At 44.5% G+C, this 14,604-nt stretch overlaps 1 protein-coding gene across 1 annotated transcript in view; it reads right to left on the reverse strand.

The window, feature by feature from the left end:
- The window catches only part of LOC128875743 (headcase protein), a 160,104-nt gene that overhangs the window by 142,696 nt on the left and 2,804 nt on the right, over positions 1–14,604 (reverse strand). The window lies entirely within an intron of this gene.

The raw sequence follows: 14,604 nt of genomic DNA on the forward strand, positions 1-14,604 counted from the left end.
CGTGTGAAAAAGGAAGTCGAATAATCTTATATACCAGTGTCTCGCAAACTATGGACAAAAATTGTAGACACTAAAAAACATAAGTTGGAAAAACACGAATAACAGTGTATGAAATGAAACACCAAGCAAACAATGAGAAACCATTTCAACCCAAGGAGAATCGTTTGTAAATTGTAAATTTACTTTAACATTTGAGAAACACTGGTATAAAGGTGCCCTCCCGAACTTATCCCTGTTGTGATAACGTAGAATGAACCCTCCCGCCCGCGGGTAGAGAGGAGAAGAGAAACAGAGAGGATTACCTGAAAACTCGTTCAGAGGTTAATCCGCTTCGAGTGTGCTCGTACGCAGTTACACGCGCTATGTACTAACAGAACTACGGATCCCCAGATTATGCGTCCAAACGCAAACACGAGCGAACGGAGGAAAACGCGAATCCTCGGCCAGAGTTTCAGAAAGTGGGACCAAACTTGTCCCAAGGGGTAACACATGCCTTAGGTAGCGTTTCGATGCTTAAGCGCCCCCGTTGAACCCCGTTCGAGATGCCTCGGTTAAAAGCGAACACTATTACATCCAGGTTTGGTAAGAGGGGGCGTTTTGTCGAGGGGGAGAACGAGCGAAAGCGTAATTGTAAATGGGACGCCAGTTATTTCCACGGACGTGACTCCGGGATCTTCAAAGTGTCTAGTCGACAGCGTTGATTACTTCGTGGGAAATCGGGGTAGTGCTTTGGGATTCTCTGTTAACCCCATCAAGCAAGCTTGTCACCTTTTCGAACTCGGTTTGTAATTATTATAACGGATATCTCCTCGTTGAGTTTCGATTTTTTTTTTTTTTGTTTGCAGACTTGTTAACTCTGCGAGGGTGCAGGAATTAAAAGTTACAGAGCGTATACATTCTCCAACTCGAACCAACGGGTCTCCTCATTAATTCGAGTAACAGTAGTTCGATGCTAGAGGAATATTGCGAGCGTGGAGCATCGACCGGCGTCGGCTGTAAAAGCTGTCAGAAGGACGCCATTATTGCGGACTCTCCGCACAACGGTGCAGGTAACCTTTGTCCGTCGCCTCTAATTAAAAAATTCCTCCTGCCTCGGCTGCGGCAACCGAGACCGCGCTAACCCGAAGAATCGGCGGTCGACTCGAAATCCACGGGCGCCACCGAGTCGATTGCCATTCTGTTTCGCAATAGGCCTCTCTTTCGCGGACTCTCCCGTCACATAATCGAGTTACGCAACGCGAAACGAATTTTGCATATTAAGCCGAGATATACGCCGACCGCCCAATACGTGCTCGATGAAAAATGGTGCTCGTATATATCGCCCGATTCGTTCCCACGAATATCGCGGCCAGTTATGGATATTGATTTAACCTTCTGTCTGCTGAATAAAATATTTCAAAAGTGTCTATAAAATAATAACGACGACAGCTCAATCAACATATTAATGTGTGTCATCCGTGCGCTGTGATCTTTTTTTTTTTTAAGTCTTCCTCGGCGAATATCGATGCAAGAACGTAGGTGATAGAATAGAAGATTCCAGAAGTTCGTGTATCTCTTGAATATTGAAAGCGTAAAATTCAGAAGCAGTGCGTAGTCACAAAAATGGCGTTGTGGCTTCGTAAATTACAGCGATTTGAATAATTTCCCAAGGTTCTAATTACACCTGTGTCAGGAAAGGGAAGGGCTGCGTCTGCGAGGGGTCGAAGGACTCGAGACTCGGATGATCGAATATAATGACGCTTCCTAAATGACGGCGAAACAAAAATATCCAGACGAAACGAGGCGGCGTTTCCGCTAAATCAACCAATTTTTACCGGTCATTGGTTCCGCGTCTGGTAATAAAGAGGCAACAACGGCAACTACGTATTCGCGCACACTATTTTGGCTATTCTGCGACGGACACGGACGGAGACGAAGAAAGGAAGAAAGACTGGCGTCTCGGGAGAGGTAAACACGACGTTAACAAACCAATTAGCAGTAAACCACCCTCGGGTCCGCGATAATTTACACTCGACTGCACGCGATATACGACGGTACATGTTCGCGGACGGAAAGGAACGCACGGACGGAGGAGGGAAAAAATTCTCCAGCCGCGTCCTTCCGTTTTCTTTCGCAATCCTACAGACTCGCCGTTATTTGCCAAGCTCAATCTTTCACAAAGTACACGCGCACCTTCTGTAGGTGGTAAAACGACTTTGCTTTTCGTTTTATCGAAGTCAAATCGCTGTAAAATAAAAAAAGATTAGATATTGGTAGGCAAGCTTAAGGACAAATAAAAAAGGTGTTATCTATTTTACGTTTCAACACTTTGGCTCGAGGTTATCTTTAAAATATACGAGTTCAACTACTAATTTTACTGAATATATTTAAAAAAAAATTTAGTACGTTATGATGTAGGTTACATAGGGTTAAATATCCTCTGTATCCTTTTCGCGTGGTTCAGGGGGTAACTCTGTCGTCGCGAGGGAAAGGAAACGTGCAAAAGAGGAAACTCAAGATAACAGGATCGCATAAATAAGGATTCGGAGTGCACCGTCTGAAACCCAGACTCTACCTGGGCGAATACAGACTTCGTTCCTGCGGGAGGAGATTCGAATTCCGCTTTCTTCTACCTTACTGTCCAATCTCGTGCAGCGAGCGTCTGAAAGGAGAAATTCGTGACTCGAGAAAAGGACGCGAACAGAAGAATCGAAGCTGAAGAAAGAGGCGACACGTCGTGGACCCTACTGGAACGTGATTCCTAAGGGAAGCGATTCGTGACGAAATTCTTTATGTTGAAAAGAAAGGAGAGAAGTTTCCAGAGATGCGATTACGCTCGTTTTTCTCTCTCTCTCTCTCGTCGTCTTAAACCTGATTGCACAGGACGCGAAAGGGAGGAAAGATAAACTGTACGAATGAAATTTGAATATGAATTGGAATTTGTATGAAACGGAGGCCTTGTTTTATTATTAAGATGCAATATAGTCTCTGAAGCAGCAAGGTGCATGCTTGCGGCTTATTTGACGCACCCGTCCTGAAAGGGTTTAATTCGCAGGTCGACGGCGACGGGACTGTCGCTAATATCTCGCGAAATCTTTCATGTGGTTTCCAAATGAAGCCTGACTCACTGTCACGGCCAAGGGGAGCTCTGTTAACCGGGCTAGACGGCTGCATTATTCATTTATACGCCGACATTGTTCGCATGACACTGTTGGAATATTCCTCCTAGAGTCCCCGTGGCTCTACGAGCTGAAACAATGGATGGGCTTCCCTCTGCGAATACGTCCATAAAAGCGGCGGAATTTTGAGCCAGACGATCCCGTTGCATCGCGAAAACCTTTGCTACGATAATCTATTCCTTGCTAATTAGATGTTCCGTAATTTCTCTACATTTGTGCGCGAGCTGAAGCGCCCATGAACAGTGGAAGGAAGGAACATTGGAAATCTCGTTTTGTTTTTGCATCCGAAGAACTATAAAATAGTCGTAGGTAAGAAAAGGAAACGTATGAACGTGGGGAAGCTACCTTTAGGAAAGCCTTCTTTAAGTATGAACACCTGTGTTAAACATATCGTATATTTTTTACTCGTTTCATCGACCATCGACGATATTTTGGTAGAACGAGTATCGGAATGCAGTCGTTAATTTAAATGTTTTCATTTTAATTAGGACTATTTTTGGTGTACGTGTATGAATAAAATATAAGTGGATTTAAAGTTGCGGACATTTTCGACGTGTTTACAAAAGAATCATTCGTACGGCGTCGTAAATATTTTGTGCAAAGAGGCGCTAAGGAGGATTCGAATTGGGAAGAATATTTGTGAAAAGAATCCTCGATCGTTCTAAGGAATTCATCTGCTTCGCATGCGAGGACTTACATCGAGAGGAGTGCGAGAATAGAATGAAAAACGAAGAGAAATTATTTATTAATGGGCCAAAACGTGAGGCCAACATGTCGATTAAAAAATAATGACCCGAATGTTAATACCAGACTATACCGCGAGCAATCGTCTTCGAAATAGCAATTATACGATTCAAGCAAAGTTGGGGCGCGCTATCTGTCGAATAATTACGAGCATAATTACGCGTGCGTGCGTTTCACAGAGGCCTCGCGGTAATACCCAAAGCCACCCTCTCCGTCTGGGCTGTAATGAGTAGCTGCGAGGTAATCTTCGCTGAGCAGCCCACGTCTGCAGTCCCACCGAAGAATTTTCTTTCGTCTACTCGTATTTATTTAACGACTCCATTAGCCGCGTTAAAACGAAAAACAAAGTGCATACATAAGAACTGTTTCCAATTATCTTTGTTTCAGATACAATCACACCTAGGAAGAGCTTTTACTGATACTTCAATTTAATTCACAATTGTTTCAAGAACAAAGTCTACACATTTTCTAACAATTTTACTATCCCAAAACTGCTTCATCACTCGACGAAGAAAACAACGCAATGATGTAACAATCCATCCTCCGCTGCATCGACTTTCTTATCCTTGCTACTCGTGCTCCGTGGGTCAATGTCTACGGAATCGTTAACGACCAAACTTCGTACGCACGAGTGGAACAATGTTTACAGCGTTCCCAGTTTTTTTTTTCTCGCGCCCGATAACGAGAGATACGCGTATTTAATTTCGTTCTGTCACGCGTTCTATATCGGAACGGTTGCCAAAGTTGGGCTACGAATACACGAGAGCAAGGTTACATAATTAAGGGGAGTGGCGTTACAATCACATGACACGATTAGTCAGTTTATGTTACGGCCTATCTTTCAAGAACGAAGCCAGGTTTTTAGATACGACGAAATCGCGAGATTAACATTTCGCGTATCGTGTTTAGTTGGCTTTCACATATAGAACGTTATAGACGTTTGTTTCCGATTCCCGAAAGCGGTCGACTAGGGAACCGGTTCGACCGGTTCTCGGACATTTCGCGCGAACGAGATAAACATTTTTGCAAAATAAAGCATTCATTACGTATCGTCGACCGGGTCTGGGGCCCAGCTCGTATTTATAGCTCCCAGTGGACGCAATCCGCCATTTTTCACCGTGGAATGGTATTAAATAATCGTTCCTTCGTCGATTAAATGGTAACGCCAATCGATAATAATTCCTACGTATCCACAGTTTCGTACACGCCACAAGCAAGGATTTATTCATCGAGGAAGTCGATCTGAATTTACGAAGCGTCAATATTTCGATGTATGAAACTATATTTTATGTAACAATTTCGTTTGGTATCGAGAATGGCCACGAAACGTGCACGTAAAGTGAAACTAGTTGCATCGATCGTTAAATTGGGACGGCAAAATGTATCGAATAAATAAATATCGAGCTTTATTTGCAACGGATGGCAATTCCGCGAAAAATCGTGCACGAACGTTTTACGAGGACGTGATATGGCCGACGATTGGGAGGGAAGAGAAAAGAAAGAGAGCCGCGGTGGCACACGGCGTTCATGAATGTTAATAACATTCGGGCAGGCGTGCTGTGTTCGTGCCGGCCTTATACGATCCGGCATTTGCATAAATTTGACAAACACCTCGTTACGAATTCGTCGCCGTACGGGCTGCATGCGCGAGCGCATCCGCGCGAGTTACGCGAGAGAGTTAGGTCAACGGTGTGAAGGCTGTGCCCCCGTACGAAATCTCGAAAACAACCGTAGGTTGTGAGATCCTCCAAGAAGAAGGCACCAACCAAGCACTGTTATTAAATTTTATTTCAATTTAGCTGCTAATCCGTTGCTTTGACTTTTTCTCCCTAACCTAATTCCTTTTAACTTGTTCGTTTCTGCAAATCGATATTAAGTATTCACGACTAAGCAGACCATATCTGGTTTCCAAATTATAATATTCATTGGACGAATATTTATGTAAATCAGAACGAATCGAATCTACAAAAACAAAGGTTCCCTGTTCCACTATAAATTATCATTTAATAACGCAATATACATAATCAAGTAAATCCATTTTACGGTGGGGATAGCTAGCGACGACCAGAAGGATTACTTAAATCATGCACGTGTTTCGCCTAAGCCCATAATCTCCTGGAACAGACTACGCGCGCCTCGTCGCCGAAAAAAGACGCCTCGGCCGAATTACTTCGTTAAAAATGCGCTAATAATGAAGTCGTCTTGTTATTATTAACCGCAACACCGCGGCGAAGGGGACGGGCGCAAGTTTTAAGCTCGCGGACCCCGTGGAGTCACCAGATATAAGAAAGTTTAATCCCTTTATAAACTTTCTCGCTCGCCCGTGGGACGATACAGCCAGCCTCGCGCGTTACGTTCGAGGAAAACCGTAAGCCTTAACTAACCGAGGCGTTGAAATTACACCCGCGCGGAGAAAAAATACAGGAAGTCGAGAGAACCTCGTGTTTCTCCTGAAGACACACCGACTCTTTTGTTTAATAAACGGTGGGACAATAAGCTCGCAACGCAAGTGAAAGTGGTCAAAGGTAGGTATTCCGAGGCGTGACCCACGCTAAATTTTTGTACGTACTGCTTAATATTAGGTCTACCGGAAAGTTCTGTCCATTCCGGTCACAACAAGTTTTTAACAAGTACGCGCATATTCATTAAAAACGATATACAAGTTGCAATCATGCTGGTAAGATGTCATAAATAATGATAAAAATTACGAATAATTATATTATTCGGTAAAATTTATACAAGATATGAGAAATTTATTATTTTGTTATTCTAAAAATGGTTAGAACTTTCCAGTAGACCTAATATTATTAATACTTCGATAGTGATACTATACTTTGCATAGAATATCGCCTACGAAATTTTCTCGTTTCTTTTTCATTTTTTCCAAAGACCTTCGTACCGAACTGAATTAAAACTTTTGCTTAAATTTCACCGCACTGATTTTTTTTAATAAGTGTAACCCTCGTTCCAGCCACAGACTGTCTCCTGCGTTGGAATAAAAGAAAACACGAGCCAACGCGAAAATTCTCTCGGATTCGTAGGCCAGGGGTTGGTTTATCCCCCTCGAAGGGAATTTAATTAAGAAAGACTTTCACCTTTCAAAAAGAGAAACACGCGCCACGAACGGTCGAAAGGCTCTCTCGTCGAGGAGAGGCAACATCTCGCCCCGTCGTCTTTAAGATATCCTTGGGGCGGTCCGTTCCAAGGGTCGGGGTTCAGGGTCAATTCCCGAAACCCATCCTTACTCTCAGGGACCCCCTTTCTCCTGGTGTATCGCCACCATTACTTCGCGATTTTTCCTAACAAATGTTCCTCACCGCAGACGAGACCGCTTCCGACATGCTGTAGGCGCACCGCCACCCTGCATCCCCCATAAATAATCGTCTCTGCACACCTACTCCGCACGTGTCATCCATGAAACATCTTCTATCGACAATAATAACGAAAGAGTGTGGGGGAACAACGCCAATTGAAAACGACTCGGCGTAAAAATTGATCCAATCAATTGAAACCGGTATGTCTAAAAATAAGCTCGATAAAATGGCCGTGTGTATTTTAGTTTAGAATGCCTGGACTGCTACCGCGTGAACGTTGCGCGATGAATTGCCAAAGTCGTCGTCTCTCGAATACAGAGTTGCCTATCGAAATATCGATTCGTTCGGCTAGCAAGGAGCACCTTTTTGAATATTTATCACCTGGTATCTTTAACGCAGATCGCAATCGTAAATTTCACGCGTAGAAAACTGGTCTCGTCTGGTCGAAGTCTCGCACGAGTTGTCGCGTTGTTGTTTCCGGTATACTGAACGCGCACGCCCGCTAACCCTGACATTTTGACTCGATTATTATCCCTCATAATATACATATGTATATACATATATATATATCGTCGTCACTGAGTTATTTATTTCGAAAGTGATTACTGAATCTGCAACCTGTGCCACCAGAGTCGAGGTTAATTGAGTCGATAACCAAAAATACATTCCTTTTATGAATCGTATCGGGAATGATTCTCGTTGTTTGCGTTCCAGTTTCGGATAGCAACAATTCTAGTGGAATAGACGGCTAATGGAATTGAATTTAAAGAGGACACAAACATACGCGTACGCATAATTAAGAAATAAAGAGTTTTGTACGAGGGCGAGTCGAGAGACCGTAATTCGTAGATTTGCCTTCGGTTTGCAATTATCGTGCGATTAAGCGAGATCGTGCGAGTATAATTTGACAAGCGCAGGCTACAATTTGCCTCGTTTACGCGTTTGCATGGCGTACGCGGGCAATCCGCTGCGCGATTCAATAATAACACCGTCCAAAGTTTCCGAAATTGACGGGACTCGAAAATGAAATCGATCCGGACGATTATGATAATCGTATAAACCCTCGTTCGCCTGACTGGACTACTTTCTAAAATCCCAACGATGAATCGTAATATGTATATTTCGCCTTATTTGATCAAAATAAGCTGAAGATTACGTCACCATTTTCATTCGTTCCATGTTTCGATCTTATTCCAATTTGAATGTTATAACACAACCCCGCGTAAGCGTGTATCGAGCCAACAGCGTTCGTTTCCACTGGAAACGCAACCCTTTCTCTCCCTGCGATTTCCGTTTACCTGACACAGCTACGAACTAGATCCCCGGGAACGAAATATACACCGCGTCGTTATCGTTATCGGTCGTAAACTTAGACACGCGTCGATCTCGAGGAACTCCGCAACCCAAGATCGTCCAGCGTGGAATTCGTTTGCAGGTGCACGAAGAGGAAGCTCGAACCTCGATGAAGTATAAAAAAAAAATCTCGAAGTTATTCGAACCGAGCATGTTTCCCCCCCATATAGGGACCGAAATATTCGAAAGAATTCGTGACATTTTCCTCGAAACGTTTCCCCACGTTTGAACAATGCTGGCTCGAACTCCGAATTAAACTCGAAAGCGCGCGCGGAATTTCACCGCCTCTCCCCGGAAATTCAATAATTCTTCCGTCGAGTGCCATACTCTCCTGGTTCCCCACATATATCCCGAAAGGGGGATCTATGCATTCGTAGCCAATCGGGACACATCCAAATCTTCGTATCTCCAGCATCTACGAAATTCTAGCGTGTCTTTAGGCCATCCCTGGGGTTCCACGGCGGTTTTTAATTACGATTTTACCCGAAGATTGATTCCCATTAGCTCCCATCGCATCCCTTATTTACCATTGCACGCTTCCTCGACGATTGGGCACGTCAGACCCTTTGAACCCTTCGCGAGAAGCCCCGGAGCGATAGTTCTAACGCGAACTTTATTTCCTTTGATCTCGGACCTCGATGAAACATTCGAGTAAAAGTAATATTTGACGAGCTTATTGCTTCATCTCGACGGAGTCAGCTCCGAGCAAATTTTGGGAACCACTGTTTTAAAGAATGTGTATCCTTTTATTGTGATCCAGGGATGGCAACCCTACCGTAATACATACCGAAAGAACACCCTAACGAGCTCGTAAAACGGCAACGAATGAGGACTGGGCTCCTCCCTCCGCGGATATAATTCGATACGAACGACGATATCGGAGGAACACGAACTCGAGAGAGAAGGAGAGGGCTCTCGTAAGGAACGGTCGGCGGAACACGCCACTGTGCTTTCCAAGCGTAATTTATTTTTGGTTAAAACGCGAGTAACGCGCAGGGGACAAACCCTTGGTTCGTCGCACTTCGATGAAAGTGGAATTTATGGCTCGCGTTGCGGCGCCAAAATGTCGGTGCCTATAAATTCGAATCACCTCCCTAAGACACCGTTTCTCAAAGTGTTAATTTTCGTGGGGTAACTTTCTATGCTATGCGGAAGCGATTTGCGAAACTTTCGTCGCGTTCAGACATAAAATGAGCCCGAGTATACGAAAAGTCCTATAAAATACAAGATACGTTTCGGTTTTAAAAACCAGAGAGTGGTCCATTCCATTGGGAAACGTTGCTGGAAGAGAAATGTCTGCTGAAATGGCACCGAGGAAGGGGGTAGTTGATCGCGACACACCCAATTTCCTGTCGGAGCATTCCCCCGACAACCTATTCGGAATTTGTAATCGGATACTGTTCCACGTCGAGTAATTCTTTTCTGGAGACGGTCTTTTTATTATCATCGATCGATCTCAAGATCCCAGGGATAATGCATCGTTCGGAACCTCCTCCTTTTAATTGAACGCCGCGAAAGGGCCGCCGGGGAATGCGTCACGACGCGATGGGTGGAGACCACCGGGGACAATGGAAACGCTCGTGGAAATTTTACGACCTCGTGTGCTCTGGTTCGCCCTGACCATCGACTGCACTGTTAGGTCACGAAATATAGCGAGAAGCGCGCCCGTAGTTCGCTAGGAGAGTCGACAGAATTTAAGGAAGACTGCTTTCGATGGAACAAAATTATCATTTCGAAGAAGAAATTATTCCAACGAAATGTTCACCCTTTGCGGACGAGAAGCGACTCTCAGTCGCCACGGAAAAATCGCGACCGAAAAAGTCGTCGTCCAGAAAGGATTAATCTTGTTGAGCAATCTTTATTACTTTCAGGCGCGTTGTTCGTTAATGTAGATTGATCTTTAAATTACCCCTTAAAAAAGTACGGTTTGTTGTCATTAACAGTAAGTCAGAAAAAATTAATTCCAAGTACGACATAAAATGATAAATTTACAATCGACAGCAGGTTTCAAATAATTATTGTTTGGTCTACGCTATCGTTTTGACCAGCAACGTATATCCGCGGATCGACGTCGCATTTTTTTGCAAACCTGAATCAACCAGTTAGTAGGTTCCGGCTTATCTTTTTCTCCGGCTGTCCTCAACATTTATATATAACCAAACCCCGTAATTTACACTCGCCTTATTTTTCCGACCACAACCAGTTTCAACCACATAATCACATGTCGCGTGAACAGGATCATCATCGACATCGGAACGAGAGAGGTGGGGAATCTAGTCCGATACAAACTAGAATATGTTTAACAATTCGTGGTGGAACATACGACTGACAAAAATCAATCGTAACCTGATATGCGGGACACGGGAAAGATGTACATGTATGAAACACTCCGGGCGAACTGGCACGTGATTAATGCATCATGTCTTTGTTCTATAACTAATCTTGGTTTGGTCCCTGTGACTGGACCATTCCATCCAGGTCAGCTTTCCAGAACTTCGTAGAGTACGGATGTTACTTCCTCGCGAGATAATATATAATAAAGTATATTGAAATTCAAATTCCACCGCGTCGAACAATTATTTTATTACACGTAATCCAACAATTCACGACAAGATCTGAAAGGTAATCTTTGAAGTTTCTATCTCTGCCAACTAAGTAAGAGTACTTGGAGAATCAAAAACTAGAGTTCGAATGGAGATCGAAACACTTCAGAAAAGGCATATAAAAATGTATCGAATGATAACAGAGCAACGAGTATCGTAACAATCGTAGACGAGTTTGACGGTGCGGAACGAAAGTGTATATTTCGGCGATCCGAAGAAATGGCGGTTCGTTTCGGCGTCGCGGGAACGAAAAGCCCGTGAAGGGCTTTTTAGCAACATTCCCGGCGTTCGGGTCGTTTAAATGCATCGCAGTGGCGTGATTCCATGCAGTTGGCCTTGGAGGCTGCTAGAGCGTCAAGCTCCTCTCTTCGCCCGCTGGCCCTGAGCTGGTGGCCACGGTCAAGGCTACGAGCACCCTCTCTTTCTTCTCGTTCTTTCTCCGCCTCTATTCCTCCGCGCACACTATCGTCGTTTCAACCACTTTATCCGACTCACACTAACGTTCTTATGTCTCGGAGGAGAGAGGCCTAAAACTCGCCCGCTCCGCACTTCGGTGCGCGCGAACCACGCGCAGAAATTGCCACAAAATTATTATGCCGACGCTGACGATAAGAAAGAATTTATTCCAAGCGCTTGGATGAACAAAACTTCAAGCTGGACTAATACTCGACCGATTCAAATATAGGGCAGTAAGACGAAAAACTATTTTACTTCGATGCCTTCGATTTGGAGGCCTGAACGATGACGTCGCGCACGAGAAATACCGAGTGCTATCGAGACGACGGTTTCGTAATCGCGTAGGTTAAAGGAAGGAACAGGGGCGCCGAGATAGGAATTCGCCAGTAACGAGATCGGGACCAAAATAAAAGATCGCGTAACATTCGTCTACACGTGTGTTACGTATAGTTTGATGGGGGGGGACGATTTCAGTAGGGACTGGCCCCGTCGAACCGGTGGAAAATAAACAGAAATAGGACAGGTTCCAAGACTGGATCTAAATATAGGATTACACGGAGTGCGCGTACTATGGGTGGGGCGCCATCGTAATCGTTGTGTTCGTCGCCCTTCGTCTTCTCCTTGCTCTTTAAACGTAGCTCTAGAGACAACCTATACGACACACAACACGGTCACCTATACTTCGATCTACGAGGCTTCCATGAAAACGAACCCCTGCGTTCATTCATGTCCTACGAAACGCGCGTCTAGAGAGTTCCTTTACCACGATATGTGACCGGGACAATTGACTTTTCCTCGTCCTTCTCGACCCCTTTTTATACCGCCATTACAGCCCCGAAACAATATATTGGGTCGCGACTCAATTTCCTTCGATCGATACGTCTAACCTCCGAGTAGCTTTCCTCTATAGACTTTGGAAAAATATATGAAAGCTACTTTCCTTCGATCCTGGTTCTTCGTGAAAACTTTACTTTCCCTTTTCTTTATCAAATGAGAATTATTCGACTTTCACTGAATTAAAAAGGTAGCCCGTAGAAAGTGCTCTTTTTATAAATCGAGCTGCGTAAATTGAACCTATTCGAATAGTTCGAGCCCTAGTTTCTTCCTCGAGAAATGTAAATTTTATTTTCTAAAAATATCTCGCGCAATTGGTAAAATATGATTCAGCGTGATACGAGTCATCCCAACCTCTGACTCGTTATTTCGTTTTTCCCTACACCTTGTTCGGAGAATCCTAGCGTGCTGCGGTTTCTACAGTGATCCACTCTCGGGTGCCGGCGCCACAAAGCCGCGACAGCTCGACAGAGTTTCATCTTTTTTTCTTTCATAACCGGGAGCATCAAAGTGTCCCGAAAAAAAGAGCCTGGAAGCCGGCGTTAACTATCTACGATTTAGATCAGAGTTACAGACGCGCGCGGCATTTGAAAGAGTCAAGAGCCGGTGCCGCGGTGTCGTGTTACAGGCTCAATTCATCCGTAAACTTCTGCGTAGCCGAATTGTCGCCTGCTTTCTTCAACCGACCTCGCCGCGCTCGAGCGCACCGAAAAAACTTTATACTTTTTACCCGCAACGCCCTTAACCCTTTTGCTGGTCGCGAATTTAAAAGTGAAACTCCATGTATCCATAAACGTTTTGACAAAGACTGTAATACGAGTACGCAATGTGTACCGAGAATAAAGTAACGACTTTACGTTGGTATTCTTAAAAAGAAGGCTAAGGATATTTTTCTTCGTTACGTAAACATGTACCACTATCGATATCTGGGTAAGCTCTGGTATATAAACGATAGGCAGGTACGATACCATTAAAATAGTAATTGATTTCCGCGATGGAACATTTCGTCAAGCGAAAATATCCCTTTAACTCTATTCTTAGAAGGATGCCCCGCCGTATTGCTTTTTTTCCAGCAAAGAAGTCTGCTTTTCCCATCGTTTGGCCACCATCCGGCGAAAGTATTTCGCGAAACGTGCCTCCCGCGATTATTTATAGCCGCTGCCTGTACACGCGTACGCCGCAAACGCGAAACAACTCCGTCGCCCCGAAGAAATGAAAATATTCCCCTCTCTCCGTCTCTCTCTCGCTCGTTCTTTATACGAGCTTCGAAATCGCGCTATAAAAGAAGGAACGGAAGCGTGTGCTTTCCATACGGAATATACGCGTTCATTCTCTCGCCACCCCTTCTGGCCGCCTCGGCCAAACGACCCCCTGCACGCTAAACTTTAACGCAACACTTTCGAGGGCGCGACAAAAGCTCTATATCGAAAATCCTTCGCGATCCCCCAATCTCTCATATTCTCGCTCGCGTCTACCTACTTTGTCTTCCTCCGGTGACACGTACCGGCGAGGAAATTTTCGAGAACCGCGGAGGAGCCGAGGAAAACTTTGATCCGTGTGAGAACTTTGAGCGACGAATACGAAATCAAATATTTTCACCATCCTTTCATTCGCGAGCTCGATACTGCCCTGATCCACGAAGAATTTTAAAGGGCAGACTGCTTGGAGCAATGCTCTTCAAAACATGGGTGTTTAGGAAGACGAAAGGAGTCGAAATTGTATAGAGAACGGATAGAGACATTTAAAAATCTTTCGAGGCCATTTAAATTTCCAAATTCACGTAAATTTATGCTACAACTTTTAGTCAAGCCAGAGCGAACAAAAAGTTGTTTCTCTTTCATTCGTTACTCGAAATTTCTCTAATATTTTCCCATCTACGTAATTCCTGCGACTCTTTCGAGAACCAAGACCGTCCTCAACTCGAGACGACGGTCTATCCTGAGAACGGAATTCAAGCCGAGTGAGACGTGCAGAGATACACCGACGTCCCTTTAGGTGTTGGTAATTTTATCTCCGGGGTGAGTGCGATTCGATAGAAACGCTCCTCTCTTATCGACGTCATTGAAGGCGACGAGGCCAGAGGAGAGAGAGAGAGAGAGTTCGTGCGGGAGAGAAACGTGACGAATTTGATAAGGGATCGCG

This window comes from Hylaeus volcanicus, chromosome 4 (genome assembly GCF_026283585.1).
Source record: "Hylaeus volcanicus isolate JK05 chromosome 4, UHH_iyHylVolc1.0_haploid, whole genome shotgun sequence".
Taxonomy (NCBI): domain Eukaryota; kingdom Metazoa; phylum Arthropoda; class Insecta; order Hymenoptera; family Colletidae; genus Hylaeus; species Hylaeus volcanicus.